Source organism: Bubalus kerabau, chromosome 6, assembly GCF_029407905.1.
Source record: "Bubalus kerabau isolate K-KA32 ecotype Philippines breed swamp buffalo chromosome 6, PCC_UOA_SB_1v2, whole genome shotgun sequence".
Lineage (NCBI taxonomy): Eukaryota > Metazoa > Chordata > Mammalia > Artiodactyla > Bovidae > Bubalus > Bubalus kerabau.
Genome location: NC_073629.1, coordinates 56,289,808 through 56,305,526, shown reverse-complemented (window position 1 = coordinate 56,305,526; position 15,719 = coordinate 56,289,808).

Genomic DNA, 15,719 nt, shown 5'->3' with positions numbered 1-15,719 from the left:
ATATTATTAGTATTAATAAAAATATTTCAGCCATGCTGCTTCTTGCATCATATGTAATTCATTAGCAGCAGCTCATAGATGAAGCAAAATTTTCATGTCAAATAATGTTTTATGGGTGTTTTTGAATATTATACTCACTGGGTGTCCCCACATCATGATGAGACCTCCCTAGGAGGGAAGACAGACAGTGGAGGCTTTTTGAAGCCCTTTCTTTTTCAGATTTGCTTGGGGGAAAGGTTTGTTTCTGTTTTTTGTTCAGCAGCCACAGTGCCGGGAAGTTTAGGTGCTTCTTAAAGGGCATCTGTTGTATTGTTCATGGAAATAGGATTTATAATGATGTTAACTCAAAACAAGAAATTAAATATAAAAAGGTTAATGAAAAGTTTCAGTCATGATTACAGTCACCATGATCAATCAAAGGCCATAGAAATGGTCTTTTTACAATTAAAATATCCCAACACATTGTTATTTATCACAATTGCTTTATTGCAGCAGCAGGCCACAATTAATCATATAAATCACCCCAATGAACTAAATTCTGAGATTTCCCTTTTGTCATATAAGAGGGCTATGTTATTGTTAAAGCTGATGAAAAGAAATTTATCATGATATTCTGATTTAAAATACTCTTATTAAAAGGATCTCCAGTGCAAAGATTATAGGGAAAACCTAAACAGGGAACTTTAGTAAATTTTTGAAAGCTCATTAGGTTTTAAGAATAGATAAATATCTCCCATGCAAATGCACAACAATGTTTTCATAAAGGTCTATCAAAAGATGAATTAACTGGGCCTTATGCTTGGCAGCCATTCCTTCCTTCATTCATTTATTTATTCATTCATCAACCAGCTTGAGTACCTACTATGTACTAGCCACTCAGCTGCGGCCCAGAGCTGCAGCATCCATGGTTCTAACCTCATGTAATTTAGAGTCTAGCAAGCAAGAATGCTATTGCAATAGTTATTGCAAAAGTGGAGAATGCTATGATAGAGTATAAAAGACCCCCCAAATTTATAGGAATTTGGGCTGGTGGGTGAAGAAAGGGAATTTCAACTGAGACGTGACAGACAAGGAAAAGTAGTTAGATAGGTCATGGAGAAATGGTCAGGCAGAGAAAATAGCTTGTACAATTGATTACTGCTGTATGGCTGGGACCTGGCACATTGTAGATACCTGATAAATATTTATGGAATAGATTAATGTAGACTGTTATACTTCCAGAGGTACTTGGCTTCTTATACTCAGTCATGCTCTAGAGATGTATGTGCCCCAGAACAAGGCCCCCTCAGCCACCTCCTTTTCTTGCCCATATTCCTGCACAGATAAAACCTCACCAAGATGAAAATGCCAGATTGAGGATAAAGAAAGAGAGAGATGTCATAAAAGGGCAACAGAGAATCTCTGTTGGGTAGGAGACAGGTGGAGAGGAAGGAACTTTGTATTGACAGTAGCCGCCCTATAGGTTCACCTGATGTTGGCATTGGGGAGCCAAGTATATGTCTATCAGAGCCTGGGGGCTTTGTCTTCCCATTAGAAGATGCCAACTTCCTCTCTCAATGTTGTCTGATTTTCTAGCAATCAAGAACATCACCTTTTTAAATTGCTTCTCCCCTTCTCCAAAAGCCAGAACCCAGGGCTATTACTCTCCTGGCTCACATGGCAGGATGAAGTCTGCTTCTGGTCCACTCTCTGCTCAATGGCAAATGAGCCTGAGCCCGTTAGGTCCAGGGTTACTATGTGAAACTCTGCAGTTCACCCTATGCACAAAGGCAGTGAGTGGCAGCTGAAACAATCCTGGACTCTACTTTCCAAGTTGAAGGCCCTGGCACTGCCTGTTCCCTCACAGAGGTGGCATCTTTCTCTAATTTGTTCACTTGAAGATGATGCCTTTTTAAACTCCCACAAGTCACTGTATAATCCAGTTGCATCCCTGTTCTTTTGTATTCCCCATCCTTGTGGACAGTTGGATACATGGATATTAGCTTCATATTTAACACAAGAGTTTTCATGTTAAAAAAAAAAAAAACAACTGATCTAAACCAAATGACTACTTCAGCAAAATGGAAAAGTGGGACATGGCTATACTGGGGTTGGGGATGATGTTATCAAAGTGGAGGTCTTTGTAGTCCTAGGTGCAAGGCTGTAATTTGTTCTTCTAATGTGTTCCTGTGTAGATCCAAAGGCATTGTTGTAACATCACTGTCTCCATGGCAAAGCACCACCCAGCACTGGAAAGCCCTAATCTCACAGGCCTAATACATAAAGATTAAGGACATAGTTAATGCCGATAATGTATATCCCTTAAACCAAACAACCTCCAAGCCATCAAGAGAAGACACATAAAGCTAAAACACTTCCCCAAGACTAGGTTTCATAAAGGAAACAAAGAAGAATGCGATTTTGTCTCTGCTGTCCCTGCCTTTAGATAATTTAATCTTCCCAGGTGGTAATAGTGGTGAAGAACCTGCCTGCCAATCCAGGAGACATAAGAGACATGGGTTCGATCCCTGGGTCAGGAAGATCCCCTGGAGAAGGAAATGGTAATCCACTCCAGTATCCTTGCCTGGAGAATTCCATGGACAGAGGAGCCTGGTGGGCTACAGTCCACGGGGTTGCAAAGAGTCGAACACTACTGAGCGACTAACACTTTCACTTAAGATAATTTACATACAGTAAAAAATGGGAAAACAATTGTGTTTTCTACTGTGAATATACAGATAAAAATTGCCCAACAGCACAAATATAAGGTGGAAAGTAAAAATACTTCTTAGTGTGTATGAATATAATCAGGGAAATTCATGTCAAGAGTAATCACATGTCACATTTTGCCCCTGCTTTATTCATTTCAGAGTGCATGCACATATGATTCCCATTGAACCTCATAATAATCTTGTGAAGTTAGGCAGGCCAAATATTTTTGTATTCATTTTATACCCAAATGAAGTAGTTCCTGGGAAAAAAAATTAGTGACTTGCCCAAAGTCACGGAGAACTCAGACCAGAAAACAGCCAACCTGACCCCGAGCTTTCTTTGACAAAGATGTAGACTGGAAAACAAAGCTACATGTCCCTTGTATGTATGTTTGTGAGGCCACGGGGTTGCTGTGACTATTCCTGGCAGGACTATTTTTGCCATAAATTATTATAAGTATCCAACAGAAGAAAACCTGGTGGATGAGAGGTGCAGACAACATGTGGCAGTTAACTGAACATATAATCAGGGGCTGCACCACTGTGGAGGCTCTGGATTATATCAACAGGCATAATGATGTTGCTAAAATTATGCACCCACAATTATCCCTTGAAGGTAAGGTGATAAATGGATTAACTAAGTACCGGGAGCACAAACCTTCAAATATTTAGAAATTGACTGCTGCAAAGTGTACAGAGACAGCAATGTATCAAACAGTAGACATTCCAGGTGATTAGTATGCTCTTTATTCATGACAATAATTTAATAATATGTTGACATGTGTCCTCCATGTAGTTGAAACATTTTTTAAAAAGAAAAAATTAAGCATTTATATGTTGGCACTGGCAAAAGGAGGCAAAAGCAAGTAGAGAATTGAAAAAGCATCAGATTAAAGCAGAGATGGTTTCCCAGACTGTATAGACAATCACTGCTTTGTAAAGAACAGTTATCTCAAGCACCAACAGCATTTCATATTTAAGTACCAGAAATCTGTATGTGAGCATTAACTAATCTTTAGAAGATGTCAAATCAAGATACAGGAAGAGAAGATGTGTGCTTGCCAAGAGGATGGCGAGCAAGCAGGTATCCTGGGCATTGTTGTGGTGGATTCCTGTGAGCCTCAGAAGAGGCATGGCAAGGTGGGAGTGGCCCGTCTGGAAGCACAGGAAATCTCAGGGATCAGACATGCCTTACTTGCAGTCCTCACATGGTTCTTACTAGCATTGCATACAATGCGCTTGCGCTTAGTCACTCAGTCGTATCTGACTCTTTGTGATCCTTTGGATTGTAGCCCATCAGGCTTCTCTGTATATGGGATTTTTCAGGCAAGAATACTGAAGTGGGTTGCCATTTCCTCCTCCAGGGATCTTCCCAACCCAGGGATCAAACCCATATCTTCAGCATCTCCTGCATTGCAAGCAGATTCTTTACCCACTGAGCCACCAGGGAAGCCCCAGGTGAGTACTTAATTCCTGTTAAGCCTCAGTTTCCTCGCTCAGTCATGCCCGACTCTTTGTGACCCCATGGACAGCAGCCTGGACCAAGCTCCTCCATCCATGGGATTTTCCAGGCAATAGTACTGGAGTGGGTTGCCATTTCCTTCTCCAGGGAATCTTCCTGACCCAGGGATCGAACCCAGGTCTCCCACATTGTACACAGACGCTTTACCATCTGAGCCACCAGGGAAGTCCCATCTAAAATATAGGAGTAATAATTGCTCCAACCTCATTGATTTGTTGTGAAGATTAAGCAAATAAATGTGAATGTTTAGCTCAGTACTTATGGAGTACGTACTCAGTAGTCACTGTCACCTTCATTATCATTATTGCTGCTCTGTCTCAGGCCACCAGGACATATGTATGCTATAGATGATTAGGAAAGCCTTACTTTTCTCATGGCATTGTGTCATTAATCAAGTGAGTTCCTACATCTGTCTCCATCAGTATCTTTACACTCCTTCATGTTTCAAAGGGATACACATGGTCATCAGGCAGCAGGCTTCTTTTGTTTGTTTATAGCATTTGACGAGAGGCTTTTCAGTCAAAATAAATAGGAAAGTGACCAAGATCAGCCAGTGTAGTAGTTATAGCTCAGTATTTGATAAGGATGAAGGTTTTAAATTAATCACATAAATAAGGATAGAGAACTGCCTCTGTTTTATGTTCATCCGTGCTGGCCAGGTCCCCATTACCATAGATAATTGAGAACTGACTGTATTTATTCCCAAAGACTTCCTTAAAATGGAAACATCTCTGTGGCATCTATAAGATTCAATTAGAGGACCTTTATAAGCACACATCTAGTTGAACCAAATGAGAGATAAATTAACCTATAAACAGCATGCTCTTTCTTGTGGAATCCTCTAATGGCCTGATTTAGGATATCAGCAGATGGGAGGTCAGTGCCCAGTGCTTTCAGAGTTCAACCCATTCATTACAATAAGGTTCACAATGCCATGAAGAGGTTCGAATGAAATACACTCCAGTAAACCTCAGAGGGGGACAGTTCATGCATGTGCAAGGCATGAGTTTAAGGCGGCAGACGATGATTTTGTATTTGTAGACAGGTAGGGGGTCCAAACAGAGCCACTGCACATTTATTAAGTTGTATTCTTTCAGGGGAGAAACTCTTGCTGAAACATCTTACCTGTAAGCTCCTTTAAGCTTTTAGCCGAAATGCTCTAGTTCACATACAAAGAAAATTGCACTGTTTGTCACTAGTAAATGTCCTCTAACATCAGGGTTTTAGTGGGAAAAAGACACATTAAAAAGGTACCTGATCATCCTTGTATCTCTCCTTACTCCAGCTGAGAGTGCTTTCTCTGAGTCCTTTCTTCTCAAGACAGGGAGAATAAAAACTATATCTTGGATCCTGCCATATTATAGCCCCAAATAATACGTGCTTGTTTTTTGTTTTTGTTTTTTTTTTAACCAATGCACTCCAGAAGCCTGGAAAAAAAAAATCTGCTTTTGTGGCCATGTCCACTAACAAAAAACTTTATAAATTGTCTGTAAACCAAATTAAAAACATCACAGTAAGAAGACATCCACGTTTAGCATACATGTATAAGATCACAGGGCATCTTGTTGGTTTAGAAATGCCCTGTTTTATATGGTGCTAGCAGATAAGGATAACCTTTTACATGTGCTGTACAGATGATCCTGGGGTACAGTGAGATGGGCATGTCAATGAACTGTAAATAACAAATTGGAATCTTGATCTAATGCTTCCCCTGAGAACCCATGCTGAGAGGGACTCTTAAAGATGACGTGGCTTCTGAGCCTACATTAGTACTTCAGTAAATGCATCCCTTCAGATATAAGTCTCTAATAGCTCTGTTTTCTACTAAATTCCAATGTATAATTAATAGTTTTATGGTATAGTTTTAAAAATATGTTCTTCATATTTTATTATTAACTTTGTGTTTTTCCCATATAAGTATTTTTATATAACTACTCTTTTTACCTCTTTTCTCAACTAATCAAAATCTTTATTGAATCCTGGATATACTTTCACTATGCCTGTAGTTTATAGGAGTAGGTTGGTTGATTAGCATTTATGATATCCAAGTTAAAATATTAAAATCTGAAATTTTGGCACTTCAAGATATGCATTTTAGAATAACTAAATGGCCTGCTCTGCCTGAAATATTTGGTGGTGCATATAAATTCTTCTCTCCTAAAAACAAATTAGTAGCTATAGCATGAAGCTTTCTTCCTGGCAACAATGGTTATAAACCACCAGGATAAAAGATTTCTTCTTCATAATAATTAATATCTACCTCTCTGCCATGTATTCACTACCATTCTCTTGACCACTGTTGATTCCATCTCAGGAAAAATATTCCAGTCGTATATAGATTGTGTACTTAGTGTAGTCCCTTCTCTGTGAGGTTGCAACATGCTTAGGGGTTCCTTCAAGTGAATTAAATGGCTCCCCTCTCTGTTGCACAAAGTTCTTCAAAAATTTTAAATGTTTGCTCATGCAAACTTAACTATCACTTAACTACCCACTTAAGTGGGTAGGTCCTCCCCTTTTTTCATCTCAATTGTAATTGAGCAACTTCACTTTCACTTTTCACTTTCATGCCTTGGAGAAGGAAATGGCAACCCACTCCAGTGCTCTTGCCTGGAGAATTCCAGGGATGGGAGAGCCTGGTGGGCTGCAGTCCATGGGGTCGCACAGAGTCAGACACGACTGAAGCGACTTAGCAGCAGCAGCAGCAGTATTTGTTATGACGCACACATTCTTTCACTAAATGTGTGTTTGATAAGCATTATATACCAAGCATTATGCAAGGTATCTGGGAAATAGGAGAAAATGAAATATACCACAACTAGGGATCTCACAAAGTTTCATGTGCCAGGGACTATAGGGAATTATTACACAGTGTTGGAAAGAGTATAGGAACCATATAGGAAGGGAACCTAATCCAGACTTGGGGAAGGCAGCAAAGGCTTCTAGGAGAATGAGACATCTCAGTTTAACCTAATGGAACATAGACACCAGCCAAGGAAAAGAGAGAAGGATAGAAATTGATTCAAATCATCAAGGAGGAAGAATAGCATATGTGAAGATTAAGGAACAAGAGCGTGAGCACTGCATATTAAAGCACCTGAAAAGACAAGCCAAAGTTTCCAAAGAGAGTGCCAAAAAATGCCTGTACTGATCACCCAAACTAATGTAGTCCATAAACCCACACCCTGTGCTGCCTCCACAAGATGAGCTTGCTGTGTTTTTTCATAGATTTTGTAAGTACAGTAGAAGCTCACTAGCCATTAAGATTTCAAATCTGTGTAATAAACTATACTGGAAAAATATGAAAAAGAATATATCAGAATCATTTTGTAATACACCAGAAACTAATACAACATTGTAAATTAACTATACTTCAATTTTTTTTCTTTTTTTTAATTTTATTTTATTTTTAAACTTTACATAACTGTATTAGTTTTGCCAAATATCAAAATGAATCCGCCACAGGTATACATGTGTTCCCCATCCCGAACCCCCCTCCCTCCTCCCTCCCCATTCCATCCCTCTGGGTCATCCCAGTGCACCAGCCCCAAGCATCCAGTATCGTGCATCGAACCTGGACTGGCAACTCATTTCATACATGATATTTTATATGTTTCAATGCCATTCTCCCAAATCTTCCCACCCTCTCCCTCTCTCACAGAGTCCATAAGACTGTTCTATACATCAGTGTCTCTTTTGCTGTCTCGTACACAGGGTTATTGTTACCATCTTTCTAAATTCCATATATATGCGTTAGTATACTGTACTGGTGTTTTTCTTTCTGGCTTACTTCACTCTGTATAATAGGCTCCAGTTTCATCCTATACTTCAATTTTTTAAAGTAGATTTGGAATCTGTATTTGATCACTTGATTTAAAGTGGCATTTAAGTGAAGAAATATAAATGTGATGTTAAAAACCATAAATGCTTTTTTAATATACACCATAAACATATATTCATTATCAATAATTTGATGTAGAGATAAGACCTTTTATTTAAGAAGGAATCCTCTCACCAGCATTTTATTTTCTCTCTGTTGCATAAACCATATCTGTAATACATTATGAACAATTTTCAGTTTAGATTATTGAGGGATAGAGGAAGAACTTAAAGACAATGGGAAGTAATTTGAATGCAGATTTTTATGGAATTCTCTCAAACATTTTATAGTTGTCTTATCTACACCTGATTTAACAATTTTTAGCAGATTTTGTTGGATATTTTCAAGTATGTAAAACATTTTTTTTACAGAAACAACATTTTAAAAAATTATCCTAATCCTTTATTTTTTCAACTCCTCCTAAAATCAGGGACCTTAAACCTAGAGGCCTATTGTATATGTACCATTTGGAATATTGCATGATACATAATTCAGTTCAGTTCAGTCACTCAGTCATGTCTGACTCTGCAACCCCATGAACCGCAGCACACCAGGCCTCCTGTCCATCACCAACTCCCGGAGTCCACCCAAACCCATGTCCATTGTGTCGGTGATGCCATCCAACCCTCTTATCCTCTGTTGTCCCCTTCTCCTTCTGCCCTCAATCTTTCCCAGCATCAGGGTCTTTTCAAATGAGTCAGCTCTCCATATCAGGTGGCCAAAGTATTGGAGTTTTAGCTTCAACATCAGTTCCTCCAATGAACACCCAGAACTGATCTCCTTTAGGATGGACTGGTTGGACCTCCTTGCAGTCCAAGGGACTCTCAAGAGTCTTCTCCAACACCACAGTTCAAAAGCATCAATTTTTTGGTGCTCAGCTTTCTTTATAGTCCAACTCTCACATCCATACATGACTACCGGAAAAACCATAGCTTTGACTAGATGGACCTTTGTTGACAAAATAAATTCTCTGCTTTTGAATATGCTATCTAGGTTGGTCATAACTTTCCTTCCAAGGAGTAAGTGTCTTTTAATTTCATGGCTGCAATCACCATCTGCAGTGATTTTGGAGCCCAGAAAAATAAAGTCAGCCACTGTTTCCACTGTTTCCTCATCTATTTGCCGTGAAGTGATGGACCAGATGCCATGATCCTCATTTTCTGAATGTTGAGCTTTAAGCCAACTTTTTCACTCTCCTCTTTCACTTTCATCAAGAGGCTCTTTAGTTCTTCTTTGCTTTCTGCCATAAGGGTGGAGTCATCTGCATATCTGAGGTTATTGATATTTCTCCCAGCAGTCTTGATTCCAGCTTGTGCTTCCTCCAGCCCAGCATTTCTCATGATGTACTCTGCATATAAGTTAAATAAGCAGTGTGACAATATACAGCCTTGACGTATTCCTTTTCCTATTTGGAACCAGTCTGTTGTTCCATGTCCAGTTATCAGTAAATATTTATTTAATGACAAAATAAAAACATGATGCTAGTGAAGCAAATTTTGAAAGACAAAGCAAGTCAGGGTAAGGGGTGTGAATATTATTCTAAGAGCAATGGGTAGTTAAAGAAAGATTTTGAAAGAGGATAATGGCAGAGTAGAGGTGATACAATTTTATTTTTAAAAAATACTTTTCACTCGGGAAAGAGTGTGAGAGAATGAAGCTCACCAGTTAAGAACAAACAGTAAGCCATGATCTAGGCAATATGATGGATATGAATTGTGAATAAATATTAAGTGAATGGTTAGTAAGAAGTGTTTGGGAGACAGAATTCACAGCGGCACTGATTGTTTTCTTAGGCCTCCCCCATAACATTAATTCTACCCACTGACAGCTCTAGAAGGAAGGAGCTAGAAATCCCTTCTCATTCATCTTGGGATCCTCCCATAAAAACCAGCTGAGTTCTCATGTACAATATACGTTCATCAAATGTTCCAGGTTCCAATAATGGTTTAAACTTTTGGTATGTTTTGACTCATACAGGAAATTTGAGCTGAATGTCAGGGAATCTGAATAAGGTTTTATCCATGTTTTCAGGACCTAAAAGAAACAAAGATAAGTCCAAAGAAATCAAGCAGAAAAAACATTCAGAAATCAAGCTGTTTATATTGTCATTTTCTTCTTCCCCCCACCCTCCAGGATAATCTGTAAAACTGATGGATTGGAGGATATGTCTTAGAAGGCGAGAATAGAGATGTTTTGTGCTTTACTGTTATTTGGGAGAGGACAGTGCAATAAGTTAAAGAGCAAAAGTGAATGCAACCAGCAACAGCATTTCAGTAGGAAATGGTTTTTAAAGAGGTAGTGGGAGTAAGAATGATAAGAGAAGAGCAACATTTTGGAAAGAGTGATGTAGTATCTGTGCACAGGAGAAGTAGGAAGAAGGAGGAGTTCACCTATGGAATACTGTGAAACTGGAATAGAATTGGAAGGAAAGTTATGACCAACCTAGATAGCATATTCAAAAGCAGAGACATTACTTTGCCAACAAAGGTTCGTCTAGTTAAGGCTATAGTTTTTCCTGTGGTCATGTATGCATGTGGGAGTTGGACTGTGAAGAAGGCTGAGCACCGAAGAATTGATGCTTTTGAACTGTGGTGTTGGAGAAGACTCTTGAGAGTCCTTTGGACTGCAAGGAGATCCAACCAGTCCATTCTGAAGGAGATCAGTCCTGGGATTTCTTTGGAAGGAATGATGCTAAAGCTGAAACTCTAGTACTTTGGCCACCTCATGCGAAGAGTTGACTCATTGGAAAAGACTGTGATGCTGGGAGGGATTGGGGGCAGGAGGAGGAGGGGACGACAGAAGATGAGATGGCTGGATGGCAACACTGACTCGATGGACATGAGTTTCAGTGAACTCCAGGAGTTGGTGATGGACAGGGAGGCCTGGCGTGCTGTGACTCATGGGGTGGCAAAGAGTTGAACATGACTGAGCGACTGATCTGATCTGAATGAGATCCGAAAGGAAGTGACAGATGTAAAAGATATAACAAAGAATTGTCTGAACTTGAAGATGAAGTGATGTGGCAAGAGAGAGAAGATAAGGAGCCCAGGATAAATACAGGGTTTGGAATTGCTACAACTGGAAGAGAGTATGTGTAATGAGTCCAAAACAGAGAAGACAATTCTGAGTTCCTATGAAAACAAATTCATCCAAATCTTGGGTCTGTGGGCGCATGGCCAAAAAGCAAAGCACAAGGGATAATGAGACAATGTAAACTACCAAGTCAGAATTAAAGGGCAAAAAAGAAATGAAACAGATTCATTCAAGAGACAGCAAATCCATTTCTAGGTTCTCAGAATCAGGAAGTAAACCAAGGTAAAGTCAGAGTAAAGAAGGAGGTAGAATTCCAGCTCATAAATATACCAATAACTAACATTTATATAGAGTTACTATATGCCAGGCACAGTGACATTTTGTCTTTACATAGATGATGACTTTTTACCCTAATTGTTTGATTTCTAGTTTACAGATGAGAAAACCAAGGTAAAGAAAGGCCAAATTTCTTGCCCGTGGTCACACAATCAGTGCAATGCCAGAATTTATGTTCATAATCACCTGACCTTGCTCCCATGTAAGTTTATTAATCAGAGCAGTTCATACTCGAAAAACCAGATTACCAACAGAAAGAGAAAAACTTGTGGTCTCTTAACACCCTTAAGGGATCTCTCCTCTATGTCAGCCTGATTCACTGCCTACCTCTGCAAGGTCAACCAACACCATTCTATACCTATCCTAACAGAAACAAGTATAAAAATCTTTTAAGCCAGGATAGATATTTTAGGTTCTTGTTAATTTTGAAAAATATGAAAGCTGCTTATAAAGAACACAGAATGCCTAGGCTATACTAATAGAGACTCTAAAATACTTAACTGCATAATTTATTTGGAGCTATAATTTACATTTTTCTTAAATTGCTTATCAATTTCCTAAGTTTTTACATCTCACAATTGAACTGCTTTCTAGTATTCCACTATCTTGCCATGCAAACCTATACATGATTCCATCTATTTTTACTGTTTAAAATGTATATATATGTAAATTATTATTCATTGGATCCTTTTGCATCTGAGATATAAATGCTGAATCAATGTGGGAAACATCAAGTGTCTGTTTCAACCTGACTTGATTATATCTAAATATAAAATATAAATTAGCATTTTATTTTTGGTTGTATTTATTGTTGTATTATATCATGCATTAATTAAAAACATATGTGTTTTAAAAACACCTAATTTACAATTCACCAGTATACACCACCATAAGTTCAAAATTTGTAAAGGCTGAAAGATTTACACCAAATATTTAACAGAATATAATATATACTTATTGATTATTTTTCAGATTTAGTATCGATTTTAGCTCAGTATTAAAGGTTTAAAAAATAGAAAATAACCAGGTTCCAAGAAGTCTGTGTTTTGTAACGTTGCCAAACATCATTTTTCTACTCTATTGATATGATTGACATATAGATATAATTTAGAGGGGAAACCATTATTAATATGAAGAAAAGTTATGACTATTGAATCATGACACTTTGCTGTTTTAAGTAATTTGCTGGCTCTGTGTTCTCAAAGAGAACATCGTTCAAATGGAGAACAGGTTAAGAAGTTTGCACCTTTTTAAAAAATCAAAACACTAATGGAATGAGACATTGGGATTTAAAATAAAATAAGTACCCAGAGGTGGAAAGTGTCAGGATGGCTACAACACCAAATCAAACTCTGTTCCCAGTTTTCCACTCCCAACCCTCCCTTCCCAAGCCCCACTCCTGGTTACAGAAATGTGAACCTTCCACAGTTGTCATGCAAATGAAAATTATGTCCACATGAGTGACCATGAATTATCAAAGAAATTTCATTTCATAAAATATGACCTACCTACAAAATTTGAAACAAAGAACTCTCTGAAATGCAATGAGAGATTCTAGGGGGAGATATCCCATAATTTATTCTGGTGGTTCTTTTTGTTCAACTGTAGAATTGATTAAAATATAGGGCTAAAGAGAAAAGATTTCAGTTTTATCCTTATTTTGGTCCACTGAATTGTGTTTTTGTTTTTTTTGTTTTTATCTCTATCCTGTAGTTTCCTCCTCAACCTTAGAAATAATGAGCTGCTCTTGGACATAAGAGAAGTTGAGGGTGGTGGGGTGAATACAACCCTACAAATCCATCATTAGAATGAGAGGAAAAAAATAACTGAGATTATAATACAATATTTGACAATATATGCACTACTGTACTGGCTCCCTGGTAGCTCAGTGGTAAAGAATCTGTCTGCAAATCAGGAGACACAAGAGATGCGAGTTCGATCCCTGGATGGGGAAGATCCCCTGGAGAAAGAAATAGCAACCCATTTCAGTATTCTTGCCTGGGAAATCCCATGGACAGAGGAGCCTGGCAGGCTGTTACAGTCCATGGGGTCACAAGAGTCCATCACGACTTAGCGACTAAACCACCATACTATAGTACAGGCTTCCCAGGTGGCATCAGTGGTAAAGAACCCGCCCGCCTTTGTACACAAGCACATAATGCAGTTATTGACAATGTACATTGTCAATTGATGCATCATCTTGGGAATTTGTCTTATCTCTGAAATGTGTTTGGAATTCATCCATTCCAAATGCGTTTGAAATCCATTATATCCCAACTTTAAATTCCTACCATTTATTGTTTGAGCTTAATATTGACCCCAAGCTGGGTTACTTGCTCCCTGGCTCCTGCACATGAAACCATTTGCCATGTTTCAAACATTTTCTTTTAAAAGCATGGTTCTCGTTATGCCATTTGCAGTTCCCAAAGCTTTGATGTCTTCCCATTGTCTCTCAGGTAAAATTCAGAGCCTTTACTTGGCACTCAAGACCCTATTTGCATTGGCTCCAGTCTCTCCTTCCAGCCTCATCTCCTTCCGCCCTCCCTCAAGCTCAGACCATCCTGTTCTACTTGCTAATCCCTAAATGTGCACGCCCTATCACACTCCTGAGTCTTTGTTTATAATGTTTCTTCTATCTGGAATGCTTTTCCTTTTATTTCCTTTTTTCCTTTATTTCCTTTTATTCTTCACCTTGTGAAATAGTATTCCTCGTCAATGCTGAAGTCAAAAGTTTCCTTCTCTGTAAAGACCTTTGACTTCTACCATCCCAGAGAGAAATAATTTCTTTCATCATAGTCAATTGAATGTCTTCATTTCCCCCTAAGAGATATTTAGGTTTTGGGAAATCATGGCTTATTTATCTTTATATTCCTATGACTTAACATACAATAAGTGGTCAATAAATACTTGTTAATTGTAGGGAAGTTAAGTTGTGCTTTTATTCCACACAAAATAGACTAGTTATAAGACAAGTGAAATAAAATACCTACATATCTGGCATTCTTTACTGAGTCACAATCAAAGATAAAGTTTATAGGTTTGCATAAGATGTGATCCCTAACATTTATAATGTTATAAATTCATTGGGAAAACTTACAAATAAAATAACACATGCGTTCATTTGACAAGGATTTGTTAGGAACTACGTATAAGGCCACCTCATGCGAAGAGTTGACTCATTGGAAAAGACTCTGATGCTGGGAGGGATTGTGGGCAGGAGGAGAAGGGGACGACAGAGGATGAGATGACTGGATGGCATCACCGACTCAATGGACATGGGTTTGAGTGAACTCCGGGAGTTGGTGATGGACAGGGAGGCCTGGCGTGCTGCGATTCAAGGGGTTGCAAAGAGTCTGACACGACTGAGTGACTGAACTGAACTGAACTGATGTATAAGGCATTTTAGTAACAAATATTATTGGTAAATATTTAAGAAATTCATAAGAGGTTGAGATTATTATCAGATGGAGCAACTAGGAAAGGCTCCATAGAGGCATGAATATGTGACTTGGACTTAGAATAAGATTAATAATTTTTAAAAAAGCAGCCAATGCATCATGAGTGTGAAAGATTGCAATAGAAAAGCAGGTTGCATAATAGAAGAAGCAGTTAAGCCCATTTGGCCAGAAGGTAGCATATATTTAAGGCTATATTTAGAACTGGACTAGACATTTAGTGAAGATTAGATTGGAAAGGACCCTAATATAAAATTTAGCAAATGGATCTTATTTCAAAGTCTTTGTTGAGTCATGGAAAGTTAGAGTAGACAATAGTAGTCTGAGACCACTGTAAAAAACAAGGAAAGAGAAAGAAATGAAGAGAAAATTTTTGAGAAATATTGCATTAGTGTAGGATCAAGGGGAAGAGGAAACAGATTGGGTGGCAGCAATGGAAAGGAAAAAACTTCCAGGTAGTAAATAAAAATGAAAAGTTGTTCTGAGTCTAAGCTCAAAAGTCTAATATACAGATATGGGCTTAAATTTCAGCTCCATCAAATTCATAGTCATCTGAATTTGATGAAGCAATTTATTCATGCCTCAGGGTTTTTTTTAATTCTAAAATGGGGACACTAATATGCCTATATACATATGTATTTTTATATATTACAGTACAATTCATAGGTATGCTATGGGAACTATCATGAGACAATGCATATAAAGTGAATAGAAATGCATAGAAGACAAATGTATATAAGGCAAACAGAAAGGAGTTAAGAATGAGTCAATAATTGAGAATCTTTGTAACTGGGGAGATAATAGGT